The 18,749-nt window shown below is 39.2% G+C and overlaps 1 protein-coding gene and 1 pseudogene across 1 annotated transcript in view; both read right to left on the minus strand.

The window, feature by feature from the left end:
• ENOX1 (ecto-NOX disulfide-thiol exchanger 1) overlaps positions 1-18,749 on the minus strand; it is a 477,272-nt gene that overhangs the window by 304,453 nt on the left and 154,070 nt on the right. The gene's annotated exons all lie outside the window — the stretch shown is intronic.
• Positions 6,842-6,941, minus strand: LOC142196375 (U6 spliceosomal RNA; annotated as a pseudogene).

The following is an 18,749-nucleotide window of genomic DNA, read 5'->3' on the forward strand; positions in this document are numbered from 1 at the left end:
TAGTGGTCAAAAGAATTAAGTCCAATACAATATCCTCAGGAAGCCTGAATAGGCGAAACGCGTAGAGGCGCTTGGGGCACAGTACATGAGATCTGCATCTTGCTTTCTATGCACCATGGCTACAGGTATACCATTTGTCTTTAATTCCTGGCAGTGACTATTTATGTTACACTGACATACTGTTGTGGGATATGCCTTGATATCTGCATTGATTTGTTGTAGTCCATATTAGCTACAGATCAGTGGGTTATCACAGTCAGTAGGTTATTTATATATTTGTTGTTGCTTCTGTCCAGCACATATTCTGTGGTACATTTTCTGGGTCAGCTTTGCACATATACTATTGATATTGCCTGTGTGGCCACTTTGACTGTTGATTATACCCTCTGATATATATTTATTTGTCATCTTTTGGTATATCCATATGCCATGTTACCTGGTGTGTAGTCATATATTTTTGTGTCTGTACATCTATTCTAGATATTATATTAGATCCACTATTTAGTACATACACTGTATCACTATGTTGTTGTTTCCTTGTGTGTATGGTTCAAATTGCTTATTCCATCTGCCCTGCTGAAATGAATTTTTAGTATTTATTTAATAAAATTTGTATATTTTATAGATATTGTATTGGACTTAATTCTTTTGACCACTTTTTTCTGCTATGAGTTACACATGGAAGTATTACACGTCTGTGCTGGAATGGATTCAATTTTGTACTGTGAGATCAAGAAAGCCTGTCCCAAAACATTAGCTGGGAGAGATTTTCCTGATCTCCCAGGATACTAGGCGCCTCCTTTGCTTTAAAAGGGGTTAATGTCATGGAAAATATTTATTCTCTAGCCATAGGCTAGCGGATAAATTGATGAACAGTGTGAGGCGTGCATGCTGAGACCTGGTCCGATCCAGAGAATGAGGGGCGTTTTAGCCCCATAGTGAATGCAGCCATGTTGAAGGCAGCCGAGCCCCTCTCCCATTCACTTCAGTCGGAATGCTGGAAATAGAGTTCTGATCTTCAGGAATCTATGGATAGAGGATAAATACATTTTGTAGCATAACCCCATTAAAGAGGACCTCTCATGTTTCCTGACATTCTGATTCTTATTTTCCGACAGACAGGAGATGCATTGAATGTGCCTTTATTTTTTGTATAGCTATCAGGGCCATTACTTCTGACTACCAATAGAAGTCCTCCACCTCTCAGGACCACTGCTGGCTAGTGGAAGTCCACCCATCTGACCGTGCACTTCTATCTATATGGAGAAGGCAAATTACACAAAAATAGCAGTATATACAGCCTTTCGGTGCAAGTCTAATAGTGTTTAAAACTCAAAAAGATATGATGGTCCTCTATAAATATACAGCTTCCTCTCTGACCTGTACTACAGCTGGGGGCATATGCTCTAATCTGAGCTACAATGTATCAGAAATTACATAAACTTTTACAGGCATATTGGAGATACTCCAGTTAAGAAGGACAAGTTTCTTTCATAAAGACAAATCAGAAGAGAACACTGTTGGATGTCAGTAAAGTGGAATTGTAACCAATAATGAGATTAAAGAGACCATGACACTGTGGTTAGATTTCTATGATATTCTGCCCTTAATTTCCATTTTGCCTTTCCGTAAACGCCTGATGTGATCAGCTAGTACAGGACTCTGAGAGCTTATACTAAGTTATATATTGATGTGACTCAGGAATGGGAACTGCCTTAAGATAATGAAAGTATTGCTGCTATGTAACATAAGACATTCAAGAAGGTCACTTGATGTTTTAATCCTGTACCAGACCTATAAAAAGCTAAATTCAAAAAATGGAAATTACAACACCAGAGATCAACCTTTTAACGTGAACTTTGGCTTTGGTGAACACTATTAATGCAGAGAATATCACGTTTAATACTAGTTTTCAACAATGCTCCAGGCCTACCTATGCTGACTAAAGGAGGTCTTTTTTCCCAGTTGATGCTCCTCAGGCTTCGTCTACTACACACAGCAAAGGTCTGACCTGCGCCGTATAAATTAAAGCAAAAGTCGTTGTCTTTATAGGGTTGTAATAAGAATGAAATGGGTTCAAAAACAGATTAATGCTGAAGGTTTTTTTTTTTTTTTAAATAAAATAAATAAAATATTGATTTCAAAGTGTAATGGAGGTTAAAAAAAAAAAGGATTTTCAAGACATATTTCATATTACGGCCATTTTGGTGTATATTTTGTGATTGTATTTTTTTGACATTGATTGTGTAGAATTAGGACTGAAGGTAGTGAATGATGCTTTTTGTCAGCCTGCCGAAAAAAAGTCGTCAAAAAAATCAATAGGGGCAAAGAGAAAACTGCCTTAAAATCTGCTCCAAAAATTCTGTGTCAACACACACTTAGAAAAACACAACAAGAGAAAAAATTAATGTGATCCATGAACTTAATGCTGATTTCAACTATTTCATCTATCAGTCTCAGTTATATGTTAGGTAAAGACTCTGCCGTATTACTGATTCTAGTGAAAAAAAAAATCAAACAATTATTACCACATTGGGGCAGATTGCCTAATGAAAATGTACCAGAATTCTGCCACAGTCATCTTTAAAAATAAATAAATAAAAATTTGTAGGATCGTAAACCAACTATTTATTGTTATCATATCGTATGAATGAATGTTCCAGTTTTCAAATTCTCTAATACCAGAAATTCATGTTAGTGTCATGGGAATGTGATCACAGTCAGTCCTTAGCTCTATCCCTGAGTAACACCAGGACCACCTCTCAACTCTAAAAATACTTTATCAGCCTTTCTATTTTATCCAACTATTTAACAATTAACACGGTTTCCGTCAGAGCTCAACTTTGGCTACACTGCAGATGCCTTCCAGAGCAAGAAATCTGCTCTGTGTTATATCAAGGAGACAAACCAATCCCAGAATCAACAGTGGAGACAAAGACTGCTAAAAGAATCCATGTGACACCACTGTCTCTAGCTGCAACTGGATTGTGCTCACTGCCAGTTAACTCTTTATTCCTTGATAAAATGTATTGTTGTGTGATGGTAGATGTTGAATGTGTTTATCCCTATACAAGATATAATGCAACACAAACAGGATCTCTTGCCTCCCACTGACCTCCTTTATTGATACAAGGTTTTATAGAGGGAAAACGATTGTTATTTTATTTATTGCCTTAAACACACAGATTTGCAGGTCCTGCAACAAGCACTTTACAGACTGATGCAACATAAAGGACAAGTACATTGTTTAAAACAACAAGGGGAGTGACTCTCGCCTCTTCTTCCCTCTGTGTCCCAGTGGTGGGCCTCCATTCTCCCTTCCCAATGCTCTATGATGTGAATCGCCCATATTAGTAGTTGGGCATTGTTGTTAGACACATCATTGCTGCTTGCTGGTATTGTAGCGCCGCTGTGGCCAACTACCATACTTTATACCATACTACCAACTTTTTTGCTCTGGAACACCTTTTAAGTGACTAAGTGAGACGTTTTCAAAGAGTAAATGAAAAATATAGAAATAAATTACAGAATGGTCCGTACAGTTACAAAATATAAGAACGAAGAACTATGGGAACTATGTAGTCACAGGCAAAAATTTCTAGCATGGCCTATGAATGTAAAACAAGGTTAGGTGAGTCTTCTATTGGCTTGTTCGGCAGAATGGGTGGGTGGATGTATGTGTAATATATACACACACTTACACTATATATATGAAGAGCTCAACGGAAAAATGGCCTAAGTCCACATTTTGTCATATTTCAAATTATTACCTAGAAAGCTTCTTTGTACCTCGTTCTATGCATTGGGTTTACAAGGTACCTAGGATTAATGACCTAAGTCCATATATTTCAATGCAGAAGAATTTACATTCAATGGAATAATGGCCTAAGTCCAATACAAACTTACTTACTTCACTCTCGTTGGTCATTTTTTAATTGAAATCGTGACTTCCGGTCTGTTGTTTATATTAGTGTAAAAACTTTGTCTTATTGTTTAAAAGGCTCTAAATCGACTTTTGCACATATTTAGCGCCGAAAAGGGAGGCAGGTAATTATTATTCTTCATCGTTTAATAATAGTAGTAATTAATTAATAATATTAAATAAATAATATTTATACATGAAGCTGCAATTTTTTTAATAAATAATACAATTTATGGTTAGGATTAACGGTGTTCATTAGCTGATTACATTGGATAGATATATTCCACAATAATGCCCATTTGCTTTAGGCTAAAACTTTAAATTTAGTTTGTCTCACAATATTGATTTTTGGACTTAGGCCATTTTTCCGTTGAGCTCTTCATATATATATATATATATATATGTATATATGAATAATAAATGTGTGTGTGTGTGTGTGTGTATATATATATATATATATATATATATATATATATACACACACACACACACACATTTATTATTCATATATACATTTTTTATTATTACTATTATTTTTGAACACACATATAATATATACATACATATGATACATATATATTTTAAATGATTTGTGGCTTGTAGGTTAAATCCTCTTTCAATATGTATGCATCTTGCCAAAGCAGAAAAAAATAAAGCGCTGAATTAAAGAGGGCTGTCCCCTAAGAAAATAAAATGCACTGTACAATAATGTCTTAAGACAGTTACTAAGAGAAGAAAGCTGGTAAACCTCATTTTTTATTTTTCTAAGAAACTGAATATTTATGCGCATGTGATTGTTTTCAGAACTGTACGAGGAAAGTAAATATTTCCAGCTCCAAGTGCTCCCTCTATAAATCAATGTTCTATCAGTGTAACGCGCTTTCATTTTGCCCTAAGCCTCCAATGTTTCGCATGAACTATGCGTAATGCATTTGGTAAAACAGCAGTGTGTGCCTGTCACATTAAAGCTGAAAAATGCACACACCAACTGTATTTCAGAGGCACAGGAAGAAATGTGAAGTAATAAAATCCTCTAATCCTCCCTGGAAGTTGTATGGCAATGTGAGCATAGTGCGCCCGTACTGCTGCTCCTTCACTCTCCAAATGAATGTGCGATGGAAATCAATAGGTGCATGTGTACCAATCTGTAAGGGATTGCTGCTTAATAAAATACATGATAAAAAGGTAGCACTACCACAGTGGACCGCACAAACGTAAAGGTTGCAGTGAATGTTTGGCCAAATATTCACATTGCTTTGGTGTTGTATGATAGGTATAGGTATCCCTAAAAAGGCCTATCAACCTCATAATCCAGACCTCTGCTTAAAGGGGCTCTATCAGCAAAATTATGCTGTATGAGCCCCAGATATACATGAATAGCCTCTAAAAAGGCTATTCAGGCACCGGTAATCTTATTTTAAACCCCCTGCCCATTTTAAAATAAAACTATAAAAACATATATGTAAATCATACCTTAGCGTGCACCCTGGGCGGTGATACACGATGCAACGTCATCTTCTGGCACGCCTTCCTCTTCTTTCGGCGACGTCCTCCGGTCCTGGCTCTTCCCCGGCTTCCCCGTCATCTTCAGGCATGCCAGAAGATGACGTCGGATCGTGGATCACAGCCCACAATAAGGTATGATTAACATTTTTTTTTATTTTTTATAGTTTTATTTAAAACGGGACGGGGGTTTAAAATAACATTACCGGTACCTGAATAGCCTTTTTAAAGGCTATTCATGCATATGTGGGGCTCATACAGCATAATTTTTCTGATAGAGCCCCTTTAAGGACAATCACCCTTAAAGAGGAATCTGCACAGTATCTGGTTTAGCTTACATCCAAGTCATGTCCCAGGGCTGTTTAAAGGGCCAGACATTGCCTTCCAACCAAGGCTATGGATTCAGAGTCAAGGCCAGTTCTGGGCGGACTCAAAAAAAACCTGTTGATTCTAAAATAAATTATATTTTAAATTCTACTATACAATTATCAAAATAGTAAAAATGATTAGACACAGAGCTTGTTGCACATTTAAAGGGGTTGTCCCATCACAAGGATCCTATCTATACTGCTGGTTAATGTGGATGTAAGACTTTTCCTAAATACACTGCTTCAGCAAAACTGCTTTGTTTGTCCACTATCTTACTTTATTCAATTTTTTGTGGCCACAGCCCTGACCTAGCTGCTCCTGAGTCAAATGATGTATCTGCTGCTCTGAGGGGGGAGGGAGGAGGGGCTAAGTGCAGGGAGCGAGCCTGTGTTTCTAGCTATTCCTGTGTCTACACCATGTGACCTAGATCCCTGCTATCAGATAGGGGAGAGGAGCTGCTTTCATTTCTTCTGTTCTCCCAGTTATCAGGCTAGCTAATTCAATTGTGTTCATTATGGCAGAGACAGGCAGTCTCTGTATGTAACACAGAATGGAGTTGCTGCTGCCTGTACTTCATAGTCCAATGTGGGTGGGCGGAGCTACACGTGAATTTGGGGGCGGAGCTAAACGGCAGGTTGCCTGTGAAACCCCGCCCACCAAATGATGCAAGCAACCAGGAAGAAAGAAGATTTTACAAGAGTGAAGACTGCTGAGTATGTGAGGTGGGAATACCCCTTTAAGCTCTTAGGAATTCAGTCACTCACTATTTCCTGGGGAATGTTACTGCTTCTGTCTGAGCATGGCTTTCAGAGAAGGAGTTCAAGTCTAAGTCAGGCAGTAGAAAAACAGTCAGGGGAAGTGGTTTGACATATTGACTTCAAAGACCAGATTTCAACAGGTGGCGCTAGAAGCAAAACTTTTTTTTTTCTTTTTTTAATGAATAGACCTATTTGCCGGGTCATTACCAATATGAATCCTTATACCTTCATGGTGCTTTCTCCCTCAGGAGAAACCGTACCCCAAATACAAACTCTATAACAATCATTTAGAACTATATGGCAACTTTTTTTTGTGTGTGTCATATTTGTGCAGGGGCCATGCTAATCTTCTGGTAACTTGCATGTAAATGACATAGAACCAAAACTAAGTAAAAAACTAAAGAGAGAACAGGGCAAAACCTAGAGGTAGTATAAATATGTCCCAAACTATGGAGTAATAACATATATATTTCACCAATGGATGTGCATTAGACAGGGCAATTTAGCAGGCAATTATGGGGAATGGTCACTTGTACAAGCATACGTTCCTAATAATTAACCTGTCCAATAGTATATGATCAGTAAATGATAAAATACACATTGTCCTTCAGTAGTACGTTACCCTGGCTAGTAAGGGCTGTGCTGCCGATGGCCAATAAAAATATATGCTGATGATACAACCGATTTAGTGATCATTCCCCGACTTGTCCTCTGCATCAGCCTATATAATGAGGCCAGGGTAGAATGACTGCAGATGGGCATGCTTTGCAGCCGATCGGCACTGATCAGACATATCTTTATGAGTAATGCCACTCAGTCTTGAAAGACATCCCTCCTGGGGATGCTAAGTTTCTAGCTGTGGTGCCAACCAAAATTCTGTATGGGATTCCAAACGGCACCTCACATAGGCATTGCTCCTCTGTATATGGATTTATTGGGCTACACTTGTATGCATTGTTGTTTTCCCTCCCTTTCCTTGATGGTAGATTGCATGTCACAAATTGTGCAGGCTAACAACACCAGGCCTGAATAAGAATGACAGTCTTGAGGCACAGCTGCCTTGTGCAGTAGAAACCATGAAGATCCTTACAGAGCTGGGGGCCTTACACTATGGACAACATGTGTCTCTATAAAGTATGGTGAATTACACTACACATGCAGTAACAAGGCCTTAGGGGCAGACAACTGTAAACACATCACAGTATTATTCATCTGAAAAGAGCTTTCAAATGTGCAGTCAATTGTGCTCCAGCTCATCTGCACTTCATCATCCTTCACCTTTATGAGATCTTAACTATAGTGAAGTAGAAGTATTCGGTACAGCTGTAGAAGTTATCATAAAGGATGACCTTAAACATAATTCTATGTGAATGGTAAATGCAATCCTACAATGAGAAAAATACTGTAAAGATAGGCAGAATATATTGTACTGTATCTTTTGTAGATATCTTGGACATAACAAGGGAGGCTTTGCCTTCTCACAATGTTGAAGTATCCATACATAACCTATTATGCCACAATAGCCTGCAATCATCATTCTGGAGGTCATATATATATTGACTGCTAGTGCCAATATCTGCAGTAAAAGTGACATATTTACTAAAGTTTTTGGACTTAAAGACACACACTGTAGTGTAGTAATCTCTGCTATGTACATGTAGGTCAACCTAGCGTCAACTGAATGTCAATATCACATTTCTGCATTTAAAGACATTTTCTGGGACACGTGACCTTTCCTTAGGGTCGGTCAACAATATTGGATTTGAGGGGTTAGACTCCTAGCACTGCTGCCATTCAACAGTCTGAAGGGACTGCGGCACTGGGGGAGTGGGAGGGGGGACATGGTGGTCCCCACATTGTGTAGTACTGGTACTGTAGCTTAATTCCATTCACTTGAACAAGACTGAGATGCAGAAATGCCACATAACATCACTAGCCAGGAGTGCGCTACCAAGTGTACAATCTTCAAGTATTGTTCCTATTGTTCCCATAGTGAAAGTATTAAAGGGAGCTCAAAAGCCAAAAAATATATTTTAAGTTAAAACCAAACAATTTAAGGATGTGTTTACATTGAGGACTCCACAAATTCATTGATCTTGTGTGCTTTTTGTTTATAGTACATTGCAGATTTGTTGTACCGTTTATCATGAATGGCAACTTCTGTCAACATTCGGTACTATTTAGTTCTGGCTCATGTTTTTTGGCTATAAACTGAATGTTTAGCACAGCGTCATAAGAGAGACTCCACTGACATATAATGGGGTTGGACTTACACTGTGGAAAACAGCATTTCATACTATGTTAAAGAAATCATCTACACTCCCCCTTAGTAGGGAGTATTCCCCTCAGTATATGTGTCTGACAACCATATATTTTTTCCCTTTTAATCAAATAATTCCAACATATTAACAATGTATGACATCAGCACATGCGCCAGAATCAGTGGAGCAGCAGCTATAAATTGATGTAAAAGCTAGACTTGTTGGAGGTGGTAAAAGGTCCTCTTTAACTTGAAGTTGTAGTTGTCTCCATGAAACAAGTCAAAGGATAAAACAATATAATGCAATGCTTAGATTTTTACCACTATGTGGACTGAGAAAATACTAGTGCTGCTACTCTAAAAAAAGACCATCTAGACTCAATCATTATAGGATTCCTTTTATAGTGCTAACATTTATTCAGTCTAAATACCTCAATCTACTTTTAATGTTATTTGTTATATTGACAAAAGGTAATCGCTGCCAGAGACTGTAAGCTAATTTTTTAGATGGCTTTATAAATTCATGTAATGTTTCTATTACTGTGCCAAGAGCCACTTAACTAATATTCTAATGAAGAAATTTTCTCGGCAGCATTGTCCATGTTCCATTATACGTTGTAATAGTGATACTAAAAGATTTAACAGATTCATTACAGGCTTTTAAATTGAAGGAAAAGTGGGAGGATTTATTAAAATGTATGGCCTAGCCTACTAAATTGTCCGATCTGTCATCCACAAAATGCACCTGGGATTTGCATGGCAGTAAAATGAGGCTCTGGAAATGCAAACCACCACATAGCAACGGCAATGGGTGAATGAGTATTTCTGCAAATGTCACAGACATCCTTGATCATCTTTCATACAGGAAGTTCGGAATACTTAACCTAGACTTGCAGTAGACTGAACCATCTTACCATGTGAAACATTAATGCACTTTGCTGAAGTGCTGGTGCTCTTGGTAAGATTTACTTCAAATGATATGAATTTTTCTAAATGAAGAATATAAAAGAAAAACTTTGGAACTAGAAAGTAGTAGTTCATCCAAATTAGTCCCCACACAGGAATTCCATCAAAGTATCTTTTTTTACGTGGTGAATTTAAGTATGGTTTTATCCTGTTATCCTGGAAACACAGTCTGTCTGTCCATCGCATTTCCAGAGCAGCGCTTACTTTGCTAAAGGTCTGTGAAAAAAACAACAAAACTTTATCCCAGGCATGTGACATCATAATGTCAGTTTGGGTTGTAGTTGGACTCAGCAGAAATGCACCAACTCCAACATAAAATTATTAAATATTGTATATTATTAATATTGAATAATTAGTCTAATAAGCACATAGCTTGTAATAGGTTTTCCTTCACAGAGATGTAGGAAAATTAAATTGTAATTGAATAAATAAATGTTAGATTTTAATCATTCTACAGTATTACTAATGTACACTAATTATTAGACGGGGTCACTGACAGAATCTGATTTTGGAAAAATAGAGATGCCATAAGTTTACTTTACCAATTCCACAGTCCTAATTGTATTCTCCCCCTCAGGATCCCCCAGTGGTGTGCCAGAGCGGAACACAGCCTCTTCATGTAAAGGAGCGTTGGGTTCCACCTCTAGGACTTCCATTATTGTCACCCTAAAACTATTATAGCTTATATGTTATCTTAGCAACTTAAAAAGGGGTTGTCTGTGAGCCTCAGAACTCATGGTGGAGGCGGGGGAGGGTAAAATTAAAAAAATGGCAGCTAGTTTACAACAACCTTGTCAGAGAGAACTACAAATTACAGATGTAGAATGCCGGGGGGGGGGGAATCGGGGGACTGGAAAATGGATGCAAAATCAAAATCATATAAATGGCCAGATATAGTGTTACTCCTCATCTACAGACACACAGAAGCTTATGTTGAATAGTCAAATGAAATGATAGATACTGTACAATTTATGTAACATTCCCTTTCAGGCCACACACAAAAAAAAAAAAGTGTAAATTTCCCTTCGCAGCATGTTAATATATAATAATAATAATAATAATATATTTTATTCATATGGCTCCAACATATTCTGCAGCACTATACAATATATACTGTGGTGTGCACCAACTGCAAAGGGTGAAAGCTTTAGGCAATCTGGAGAAATTACTCGGCATATTTTATTGGAATTCTGAAAAATCAATAATAGGATACCGGCATCAGAGAAGTTCCCAATAACAGTCAAGTCAATAGAGGGTTTCGCACTGGTAGATCAATACAGTAGGTTTACCTTTTATTTCCTATATATGCTGTTAACAACAACAGACAAGATCTATATCAGAGCAAGTGAAACGTAAGCGCTGTGACTGATACTGTGGTAGTAAAGATGAAATAATCTCAAGCTTTAGTGCATTGTAAGGTATTAGTGTCTCATAGAGAAACACTTCTTCATGCACATAGCAAAACATATTATGTGGCATCTACTTATTTTGTAATGGAGGACTTTGGATCAGACTTTGCAACACAATAATGAAAATGCTATGGCTGATTTGTACATGGAGAAAGGAACAAGAAAAAAAATCTAACCTATTTGATATTTACAAATATACATTATGAATTCTACTAATATTATTCATTAATACCCAACATATCATTCAGGGGTTTAGAGGTTTAAAATATAGAGAACCTATTGTAAAGACAGCACTCTCTGCTCACCACCCACCATCATATTGCAGCATCTTTCATCATTTGACCTATGCCTCAGGATCCCAAAACGTTGCAACCTGGCAATTATGAATAATTGAATTATACACCCTTTGTCACGTGACCATCGTTTATAAAATACATGGCAGATAAAAACTTTGGCGTGCCCTTACGAAACTTTTTTTCTAAGCACACACTCTTGGGAGTTTGGTCAGTTCCCTTAGTGTACGTGCACCCGTCCTCAGGTGTATTAGTTGAGTGGTGCCCTGTACTCCTCCTTCTATTTTAAAAGATAGATCACTAAATATCAGATCTGTGGCCTGAAGACCCTATATTACCTACCTAAGCAGATAGTTCTATTCTCTTTGTAGTGGCAGAATTGAGATTCTTGACACTCATTCAAATGAATGGGAGCTGATCTGGTTTGGCCACTACACATAGAACAGAGCTGTCTGCTTCCTACTCTATTCTCTGTGTATCAGCTGCTGAGAACAGCTATCAGAAACCCCATCCATCTGATATTCATCAACTACCCCTTAGGTCTCTTTCACTTCCGCGCCCCATTGCATTAACAGGCAAAAGGTTAAAGAAACATGTATGGCTTTTCCAAAATCAGTAAACTGAGCATAGTAACAGGAGGGTTGACTTTTCACAGTGCCACTCTTGATGGTGGACAAGGAAACTGGCAGCTGCTGGTTCTTGAAGGCGAATCATAGGTCCTCTCTACTTCTCTAGGGCCTCTATGCAGTGAGTGTCCTCACAAAATCACTGTTGTTAACACCTCCAAACAGCTGGCTTAAAAAACCTGAACTGGCGGGCAATTTGTCAAAACAACCATCCTGCTTTTCTCAGTCCAATGCTAGCTGGGCTAAATGTTTTTGTGTGTGTCGCAAAGGCACGTCTAGCCTTTTTTGAGAGCCTTTTTCCAGAGCAGCAGGGCAAGCAAGACTTTTCTCTCCACCCGGGGTCCATGGGTTTCTGCAGGCAAACGCTTTTTAAGCAGATAGGTTTTTCAGATCCCCCAACAGAACCAAATAATGGAAATCTGAACGCTAGTGTGAACTTAGCCTAAGACATAACTGCAAGATTTTGCAACAATCTGATATTTCTATCCGGAAGTGTTATTTTTTTTTTTTTTTTTTTTTTGTCTATAAGTGTATAAAGGTAGAGTATGGACCTAAAGATTTCTATGAGCAACATATTGAGGAACACAGTTGCGTGCATTAATAAGATGTTTTTAACGTTTCTTAAAACTAAAGTATTAGCACTACTGATCTAAAGATTCACACTAGCTGGTATTGTGGACCTCCACATGCCAACTTTGCAGCGTCTGAACACATATTTAATAAGTGACTATGGATTTGCGGTTTTGTAATTAGTAAAGAGAGAAGCCTTAGGTCGGGTTCACATCTGCAGCCCGGCCTCCGTTATGCAGGTTTCCGTTTCCGGCGTGATACTGGGCAGGAGATGGAAACCTGCAGCCAGTTTTCAAACTCATTAATTTGAATGGGTTTGGAAACTGTCTGGCTGTAACCGCCTGTGAGCGTTTTGTGCTCTCTGCGGCAAAACAGTTGTTGTTTTTTTTTAACCGGACACAAAGTCGGACATGCAGGACTTTGTGCCCGGTAAAAAAAAAAAAAAAAAAAAAAAAACAGTTTAGCTGCGGACAGCACAAAACGCTCACAGGCACTCACGGCCGGACAGTCTGTCGGATTTCCGTCTTCTGTCTGCAGAAGACGGAAACCTGACAGACGGAGATCGGGCGTAGATGTGAATGAGCCCTTACCTGCACATGTGCGATAATAACCATCTACTAGATGCAGGTAACATAGACAATACAACAATAACAGATTCATTCAGTGCTACTATACACATTTACATTTCCCTTGGCTTCCTGGAGAGATTTTTGGGAATCACTTACAAGTCCTATTTTAAAATAACTCGTACTGAATAAGATGTGTGATTTTTGTTTTGAACAATCTCTGTTACAATTCCCAATTCCATCCTACACAGTCACACCTCTACAACTGGGAAACATAAATCATGCATTACTCTAAATTTTTAGGTGCGCTGTGGGATAGAGGAGAATTTTTTGCAGTGGTAAAACATACAGCATTTGAGCAAGAAACAATAGGTTGTGTGGTATGAACTGCTTCCCAGCTGCCAAGCCTCCCAGCCTGGTCAAGGCAAGCACACAAGGCAATAAAACATAACAGCAGGCAGAGCATGCTAATAGCTGCAAGTGACAAGGACTTGCTGAATGTCACCACTTCATACTGTTCACTTGCTTATCTGTGTGACCTCTCCCTTCAAGTAACTCATGAAAAATATCTGAATTAGCATCTCTGCTTAAGGGCCATTGCCACCAGGAAGGCCGCCTGGTTACATTTCTGCCGGAGCAGATGAAATGCCACTTTAAGCGCTCTAAAGATTACCTTTTTAGAGAAGAGCGGCTCGTAAAGCATTGGGGCGTGGGCTGCTTTCATTAATATCAAACCAGCCTGAGCGGAAAGGACAGGCTCCTAGCATTGTACAGTTCACCATTTCACTAGGATAGCTTTATAATTGCTATGACGAGAAGCAGTGACGGCTACAATTACAATGGAAACTACAACAGATTTAACGCCCCAATGAAATAAGGTTAGGTTTCCAGATGTAGCCCTGCACAGGATTGCTTACAGTGCAGATGTAGGTCTGTTTCCCAGGATGCAATTAGGAAAACTGTGCCTCTGTACGCTGCCTGTTAGGACATGTTGGAATGGATATACTGGTTTGGCAATAACCCCACATCATGTTATTAGGCTTGTTGAAAAAGTCATGCATGATGTTAAGCGGGCTGTCCTAACAGGCAGCTTACAGAGGCACTGTTTTCCTAATTGCATCCTGGGAAACAGATTTGCATATTCCCTATAATCCCCTAGTGGAGCAAAAATGGCTTTGCAAGTCTCCATACGCCTGCCAAGGTGCCGACTCCTCAAGGAGTGTTATCCCCCTGACCCTGAGTGCAGATGTAGTAAGAGGCCAGGCTACAAAGGCTGCTTTCATTCTAGACCAATATTACTGTAATTCCACTCACTTTCTCCTGGGGTAAAATGAAATCACAGGAATAATACACAGCTTACATTAAAAGATAAAGTATCAGGTAACAAACAAGAAAGGAAATCTAGAAGAGTCATGATATAAAATTACACATATGATGACTTCCCAGCAGCAGCCTGAAGACAACTTGTCTGCTCTCCTGACTCCCCGCTTTAGCATATACTTATACAACAACAATCATGGGGTACCTACTTCACTTAAAACTCTATGGTGTGACATTCCTCTGTTAACATTCCTGGAAATTTAAAGAGGACCTTTCACCATTTTGCACACAGGCAGTTCTATATACTGCCGGAAAGTTGACAGTGCGCTGAACTCAGCACACTGTCGGCTTTCCCAATCTGGGCCCGGTGTGAACAGCTTATGGTCCCAGTACCGTAGCTCTTCTGTGGTCAGAAAGGCGTTTCTGACAGTCAGTCAGAGACATCCTTCTTCACAGCACAGCCAATCACGCTGTGCTGTGAGAGCCGGGAGGAACTCCCCCCTCCATCTGCTCGCAGTACTCGTCCATAGACGAGCATTATCAGGGAGGGAGTGGGGCGTTCCTCCCGGCTCTTACAGCACTGCGCAATTGGCTGTGCTGTGAAGAAGGACGTCTCTGACTGAGTGTCAGAAACGCCCTTCTGACCATAGAAGAGCTACGGTACCGGGACCATAAGCTGTTCACACCGGGCCCAGATCGGGAAAGCCGACAGTGCGCTGAACTCAGCGCACTGTCAGCTTTCCGGCAGTATATAGAACTGCCTGTGGGCAAAATGGTGAAAGGTCCTCTTTAAAACACCTTTCTAACAGGGAACAGAAAACGGGTGCAGATGCAGCCATGCCCCGCATGCAGCTGACACAAAGAGGGTGCACTCACTGTGGTGCTAACAACCCCTAGAACAGCATAGAAGGGATTTAGAAGAGTCCCAGTCAAGGCTTTTACTAACATGTTATGCAAGTGTATTGAGCTGGGTTCATGAGAAATTGGGATCCTTAACTAAATTCAAGGCCAGTGACATGTCCAATTTCATAAATGTCTGAAAATTTTCATTTCTTTCTTTTTTTTACTCCATAGGGAAGCTTAAATAACAAATACTAAATACTCCTCTGTCCATTCAGCCAGGGATCCAGCAGAGTATCTCCGTTTGGGTTCTTAGTCTTCCTGACCTTTGGCCCACACAGAAGTGCGTCAGACAGAAGTGGCAAAGCAGAGAAGTTCTGTTCAAAAGGATTATCAGCAACAACCATTGACTGACTGACTGGTGTGCAGCACAAGGTAAAAACAGACCTGGGATCCCAACAGAGAATCTCTGCTGGTCCCCAACCAGACAGATGTTTGTAATTTTAAGGCTCCCTATGGGGTAAAAACAAGAACTGGAAGACCCTTTTAAAACATGTCAGTCAATAACAGATTTGATAATCTGGGAGCTGTGACTTGTATTGAGGTGCTAAATTAAGAGGACACTGGATTAGACTGCTCTCTGGACACATGTATTTCCTAAGGGTCAGTCTGGACTCTAACAAAATCTAGATTCTTTCTGAACTTATGGTATTTAACTTCTCGCTCACAGATTTCTTATATAGAAAAGGACAGAAATCCAGATAAGTCAGAACCCCAGAAATACAGAGACCGATTAAAGGGGTACTCCCACTTCGCATCAATATAGGACAGTAGAGGTCTGTCCTCTGGCAACCCTACAGATCCAGCAAATAAAAGCAATGTAGGAAGAGGTGACCAGTCTGACTACACATTGGACACAATCAGCCCTGTTCACATAAGTGGGGCAACACAGCATTTTTCTGCACAGCAAGGGGCTCGAGGTATCACTGTGCAGGGGAAATTTAAAGACAGAATGCATTGCTAAACCCTCTCATTTCTCAGGCATGGTGGGATCCCCGGGAGACAGACCTCCACCTATTATAAAATCACAGCATATCCTACTGTGTAGCATTCAGAAAGTTAAAACTTCAAAAAAAAAAAAAAAAAGTATACATCATTAAAAATAACAACAAACTGCAGTTCCCATAAAAAGAAAAAAGGGTAATTTCAGCATCCCCATTTGCAAAATGACATCTACGTGAATACAGATGAAACTTATTAAAAAGGAAGCTTTGGCTATGATCACTTTCAATAGCGGGAGTCTGTGTAATGAACTGCTGACTGCTCCTAAAGTGAAGAGACCAGAAGATTCCTAATAAAGAGGCCTATAATGGGAAAAAAAAAAAAATGGTGAGCTCTGCTCTTCCAGGTAGATTTGGTTTTCATAATAGCGAGAGAGCAGCGGCTCAATGACATTTTTAACACAAAAGTCTATAGCAATGCTGCTGAAAAAGAAATTGGTTCTCAATACTTACCCAGAAAGTACTGCAGGGGACTAACAATATAAAGTAAAAGAAATGCCAATTTGCTACTCTATATTATTTAGAAGAGTGATGTGATTCAGTGTCAGTCATTCAGTTCACTTAAAGGGGTTTTCCTCCTGGGATTTATTAATTGCCTACCAAACCTCCCAAAACCTAACAAAGGAATAAAAATATGTATTTACTCCATAATAGTAACAATTAAAACCATAACTATGTCAGCAAGAAAATGTAGTTTACATATAACACGACTGATGTAATAAAATTAATTTAAAAAAAGTTACCATCACCATAAAATATTGTGCGTCACAAAATCAGTTGGGTGGGTAAATGCATTATGAAGTTGTTACTACTTGAAGTCACACATCAAAACAACAGGGCTCTGCAAAGCCAAGACCCCCCCCACACACAAATTGTAATCAATCTCTAGGGGAATGACAGAGAGAGCTGCACAGCACACAACTATCATAACACGTATGTAACCATTACCACAGTCAAACAGGTAACATGGGAACATGGGACTCTCATTCTTGCGATGAGAGGGGGTATCAGTGGCGGCACTTCCAGGAATATCCCACTTATCACCTGTCCGGTGTGACTGTAAGACAACCACTTACCTTAGCTGTTTGCAGGTTATAGAAATGGCAATTTTGACCACAAGCGTGTCCACACACACTGCTACTTTGTAGACAGAGAGACTGGCATTAGAAAATCTGTAAGATTTGTTCCTAAACAACTGCAATAGGCGACTCAGGCGTTTTATTTGAGTTTTCCCATTGATAACACTTATATCAAATTCCAGACACTTTCTGCCAGTTTTAGATGTTGCAGAGCATGACTGCACACTATAATCTCAGATAACAGTCAAAAGCAACAAGAGGATAAGAAAATTAAAAATTCTTTAAGAATTCACAGAGGAAACGAACAGAAGAGCTTACATCATCTTCTTTTTCATGCATATTCCAGAAACAAAGAGAAGTGAAACCTCTGCAAAGGCAAAATCCCCTGTCAGCGAATCCCAGTGACAGGAAAGTTATGTTCTCCCTTCAGTCGGTCGATGAGCGGATTGATAATGAGAGTAACAAGAAGAGATCGCAGCCTAAGCACGCCTGTACTAAGCAAGCAGGACAGACTAGCTCTCTCCTCTTCACCAGAAAGATGAGTATAGTAGATAGTAGCAGCAACGCGCCTCTTTTACATCGTGTATAGATGTACAGCCATCTTATGTCATTGTCACATAGATGAGATCATGTATTCAGGCTAAAAATAGTAGAGTGACTTCATGTCTTATGTTCTTCCTACTGAATGCAAATCTGCTCAGGCTTAGAATATTCAAGGCTATTACTAGATGAATGACACCGTGAGAAAAAAACAGAACAAGCACATTTCTCACCATAACGCAGTAAAAAGTAATGGCAGCTGGTATTAGATGAAATAACAAATGGTCACAACTCTAATCATTCCACATAATACGCGCCTTCCTCTATTTCCTGACAATTTCCGAACCAGACTCCTGCGGTTTCTTGGGAGACCCCCTGTTGCTTCCCCCCCATACTATTTTTCCCTCCCTACTTCCTATTCATTATTGTTGTTCCTGCTGTTTTAACTGTATTGCAAAAACTCAAAACTTTGACTGTCAAAAAAATATAAATTATATATATACACTCTTTATTAAGTTAGGTGCACAGGTCCTAAAAGTACTTATCCTACAGGCCTATACTGGAGTATTTGCCATTGCATTATCAATTCACTATTTGGTGTTGGGTAGGAAGGTTAAGAGAAAAAGTTGTAAAACTGCTCAAACTATTGCAGCATAAGTTGCATACC

Source organism: Leptodactylus fuscus, chromosome 2, assembly GCF_031893055.1.
Source record: "Leptodactylus fuscus isolate aLepFus1 chromosome 2, aLepFus1.hap2, whole genome shotgun sequence".
NCBI classification, from domain to species: Eukaryota; Metazoa; Chordata; class Amphibia; order Anura; family Leptodactylidae; genus Leptodactylus; species Leptodactylus fuscus.